Source organism: Triticum urartu, chromosome 7, assembly GCF_003073215.2.
Source record: "Triticum urartu cultivar G1812 chromosome 7, Tu2.1, whole genome shotgun sequence".
NCBI classification, from domain to species: domain Eukaryota; kingdom Viridiplantae; phylum Streptophyta; class Magnoliopsida; order Poales; family Poaceae; genus Triticum; species Triticum urartu.
In genome coordinates, this window is record NC_053028.1 from 674126695 (window position 1) to 674132112 (window position 5418).

Sequence of the window (5418 nt, forward strand, 5' to 3'; positions counted from 1 at the left end):
CCCCCCCCCCCCTCCTAGTCCAATTCGGACTCCCCATGAGGGGGGGCGCGCCACCTCTTGGGCAGCTTCCCCCTCTCTCCCCTTAGGCCCAATAAGGCCCATTACTTCCCCGGGGGGTTCCGGTAACCCCTCCGGCACTCCGGTTTTATCCGAAATCACCCGGAACACTTCCGGTGTCCGAATATAGCCGTCCAATATATCAATCTTTATGTCTCGACCATTTCGAGACTCCTCGTCATGTCCGTGATCACATCCGGGACTCCAAACTAACTTCGGTACATCAAAATGCATAAACTCATAATAACTGTCATCGTAACGTTAAGCGTGCGGACCCTACGGTTCGAGAACAATGCGGACATGACTGAGACAAATCTCTGGTCAATAACCAATAGCGGGACCTGGATGCCCATATTGGCTCCTACATATTCTACGAAGATCTTTATCGGTCAGACCGCATAACAACATACGTTGTTCCCTTTGTCATCGGTATGTTACTTGTCCGAGATTCGATCATCGGTATCCAATACCTAGTTCAATCTCGTTACCGGCAAGTCTCTTTACTCGTTCCGTAATACATCATCTCGCAACTAACTCATTAGTTGCAATGCTTGCAAGGCTTATGTGATGTGCATTACCGAGAGGGCCCAGAGATACCTCTCCGACAATCGGAGTGAAAAATCCTATTCTTGAAATACACCAACCCAACATCTACCTTTGGAGATACCTGTAGAGCTCGTTTATAATCACCCAGTTACGTTGTGACGTTTGGTAGCACACAAAGTATTCCTCCGGCAAACGGGAGTTGCATAATCTCATAGTCATAGGAACATGTATAAGTCATGAAGAAAGCAATAGCAACATACTAAACGATCGTGTTCTAAGCTAATGAAATGGGTCATGTCAATCAGATCATTCACCTAATGATGTGATCCTGTTAATCAAATAACAACTCTTTGTTCATGGTTAGGAAACATAACCATCTTTGATTAACGAGCTAGTCAAGTAGAGGCATACTAGTGACACTAAGTTTGTCTATGTATTCACACATGTATTATGTTTCCGGTTAATACAATTCTAGCATGAATAATAAACATTTATCATGATATAAGGAAATAAATAATAACTTTATTATTGCCTCTAGGGCATATTTCCTTCACTTTGGGTGTGCCGAACGTCACAACGTAACTGGGTGGCTATAAAGGTTCACTACAGGTATCTCCGAAAGTGTCTGTTGGGTTGGCATGAATCGAGACTGGGATTTGTCACTCCGTGTAAACGGAGAGGTATCTCTGGGCCCACTCGGTAGGACATCATCATAATGTGCACAATGTGACCAAGGAGTTGATCACGGGATGATGTGTTACGGAACGAGTAAAGAGACTTGTCGGTAACGAGATTGAACAAGGTATCGGGATACCGACGATCGAATCTTGGGCAAGTACAATACCGCTGGACAAAGGGAATTGAATACGGGATTGATTGAATCCTCGACATCGTGGTTCATCCGATGAGATCATCGTGGAACATGTGGGAGCCAACATGGGTATCCAGATCCCGCTGTTGGTTATTGGCCGGAGAGTTGTCTCGGTCATGTCTGCATGGTTCCCGAACCCGTAGGGTCTACACACTTAAGGTTCGATGACGCTAGGGTTATTAGGAAGACTTGTACTCCCTCCGTCCGAAAATACTTGTCATCAAAATAGATAAAAAAGAGATGTATCTCGAACTAAAATACATCTAGATACATCCGCTTTTATCCATTTTGATGACAAGTATTTCCGGACGGAGGGAGTATGTGATTACCGAATGTTGCTCGGAGTCCAGGATGAGATCCCGGACGTCACAAGGAGTTCTGGAATGGTCCGTAGGTAATGATTTATATATGGAAAGTTGTTGTTCGGGTTCCGGGAAGGTTCCGGAGGATTCTGGAGGGGTTCGGAGGTCCGAAAAATGTTCCACCACGTCCAATATAGCAGCATGGGTTGTAGGGGGCGCCCTCACCTTAATGGGCCAAGGGCACCAGCCCCCCCAAGGCCCATGTGCATGGTAGAGGGGAAACCCTAAGGGGGAGGGCCTCCACTTGACTTGGGAGGCACTCCTCCCCCCCTTGGCCGCCGCCCCAACCCTAGATGGGATCTAAAGGGGGCCGGCCCCCTCTCTCCCCACCAATAAATAGTGGAGGGATGGGAGGGCGGCCACACCCTTGAACCTGGCGCAGCCCCTCCCCTCCAATACCTCTCCTCCTCCGCGTGATCTTGGCGAAGCCCTGCCGGAGAACTGCCACTCCATCACCACCACGCCGTCGTGCAGCTGTTGGACTCTCTTCCTCAACCTATCCCTACTCCTTGCTGGATCAAGGTGTGGGAGACGTCTCCATTCCGTACGTGTGTTGAACTCGGAGGTGCCGTTCGTTCGGCGCTAGGATCATCGGTGATTTGGATCACGACGAGTACGACTCCATCAACCCCGTTCACTTGAACGCTTCCGCTTAGCAATCTACAAGGGTATGTAGATGCACTCTCCTTCCCCTCATTGCTAGATTACTCCATAGATTGATCTTGGTGATGTGTGGAAAATTTTAAATTTCTGCTACGATCCCCAATAGTGGCATCATGAGCTAGGTCTATGCGTAGTTTCTATGCACGAGTAGAACACAAAGCAGTTGTGGGCGTCGCTATTGTCAATTTACTTGCCGTTACTAGTCTTATCTTGATTCGGCGGCATCGTGGGATGAAGCGGCCCGGACCGACCTTACACGTACTCTTACGTGAGACTGGTTCCACCGACTGACATGCACTAGTTGCATAAGGTGGCTAGCGGGTGTCTGTCTCTCCCACTTTAGTCGGATCGGATTCAATGAAAAGGGTCCTTATGAAGGGTAAATAGAAATTGGCATATCACATTGTGGTTTTCGCGTAGGTAAGAAACGTTCTTGCTAGAAACCTATAGCAGCCACGTAAAAACTTGCAACAACAATTAGAGGACGTCTAACTTGTTTTTGCAGCATATGCCCTGTGATGTGATATGGCCAAAAGGATGTGATGAATGATATATTTGATGTATGAGATTGATCATGTTCTTGTAATAGGAATCACGACTTGCATGTCGATGAGTATGACAACCGGCAGAAGCCATAGGAGTTGTCTTAATTTATTTAAGACCTGCGTGTCAACATAAACGTCATGTAATTACTTTACTTTATTGCTAAAGCGTTAGCCATAGTAGTAGAAGTAATAGATGACAAGACAACTTCAAGAAGACACGATGATGGAGATCATGGTGTCATGCCGGTGACAACGATGATCATGGAGCCCCGAAGATGGAGATCAAAAGGAGCAAAATGATATTGGCCATATCATGTCACTATTTGATTGCATGTGATGTTTATCATGTTTTACATCTTATTTGCTTAGAACGACGGTAGCTTAAATAAGATGATCCCTCACTAAAATTTCAAGAAAAGTGTTCCCCCTAACTATGCACCGTTGCGAAGGTTCGTTGTTTCGAAGGACCACGTGATGATCAGGTGTGATAGATTCTAACGTTCGAATACAACAGGTGTTGACGAGCCTAGCATGTACAGACATGGCCTCGGGACACATGCGAAACACTTAGGTTGACTTGACGAGCCTACCATGTACAGACATGGCCTCAGAACACGGAAGACCGAAAGGTCGAACATGAGTCGTATAGAAGATACGATCAACATGAGATGTTCACCGTTGATGACTAGTCCGTCTCATGTGATGATCGGACACGGCCTAGTCGATTCGGATCATGTTTCACTTAGATGGCTAGAGGGATGTCTATCTGAGTGGGAGTTCATTAAATAATTTGATTAGATGAACTCAATTATCATGAACATAGTCTAAATTGTCTTTGCAAATATGTTGTAGATAAATAGCTCACGTTGTAGCTCCCTGTTTCAATCCGTTCCTAGAGAAAGATTAAGTTGAAAGATATTGTAAGCAATGATGTGGACCGGGTCCGTAGTCCGAGGAGTGTCCTCACTGCTACACAGAAGGCTTATGTCTTTGATGCACCGCTCGATGTGCAAACCCCTACAACGTCGTCTGTGGATGTTGTGAACACCTAACAGACACATCCTGATGACTACTTGATAGTTTAGTGCATCATACTTTACGGCTTAGAATCAGGATTCCAATGAAATTTTGAACGCCATAAGACATATGAGATGTTCCAAGAGCTGAAATTGGGATTTCAGGCTCATGCCCGTGTTGAGAGGTGTGAGACCTCTGACAAGTTCTTTTGCCAACAAGATGGAGGGGAATAGCTCAGCTAGTGAGCATGTGCTAAGAATGTCTGGGTGCTACAATCACTTAAATCAAGTGGGAGTTAAACTTCCAGATAAGATAGTGATTGATAGAGTTCTCTAGACACTATCACTAAGCTACTAGATCTTCGTGATGAACTATGACATGCAAGGTATGGAGTTGATCCCGGAGCTGTTCGCGGTGCTTAAGACCGCAAAAGGTAGAAATCAAGAAGGAGCATCAAGTGTTGATGGTTTAACAAGACCACTGGTTTCAAGAAGGGCAAGGGCTAGAAGGTAAACTTCATGGATGGCAAACTAGTTGCCGTTCCAGTGAAGGAACCCAAGGTTGAACCCAAACCCGAGACTAAATGCTTCTATTGTAAGGGGAACGGTCACTGGTAGCAGAATTACCCCAAATGCATGGTAGATAAGAAGGCTGGCAACTTCAAAGTATATACGTGTTATTAATGTGTACCTCACTAGTACTCTTGGTAGCACCTGGGTATTGGATACCGGTTCAGTTACTATTATTAGTGACTTGAAGCAAAAGCTACGGACTAAACGGAGACTGGCTAAGGGCGAGGTGACGATGTGTGTTGGAAGTGCTTCCAAAGTTGATGAGATCACCATCGCATGCTCCATCTGCCTTCGGGATTAGTATTGAACCTAGATAAATGTTATCAGGTGTCTACGTTGAGCATGAATATGATTAGATCATGTTCATTACAATACGGTCATTCATTTAAGTTAGAGAATAATGGTTATTCTGTTTACATGAATGATACCTTTCATGGTCATGCACCCTATGTGAATGGTTCATTGAATCTCGGTCGTGGTGATACACATGTTCACGCCAAAAGATGTAGAGTTAATAATGATAGTACCACTTTCTCGTCGCACTGCCGCTTAGGTCATATTGGCGTAAGATGCATGCAGAAACTCCATGTCGATGGATGTTTGGAGTCAATTGATTTTGAATCACTTGACACATGCGAGCCATGCCTCATGGGCAGGATGACCAAGACCCCGTTTTCAGGTACAATGAAACGGGCAAGTGACTTGTTGGAAATCATGCATGCTGATGCGTGTGATCCAATGAGAATTGAAGCATGCGGTGGATATCTCTATTTTCTCATCTTCAC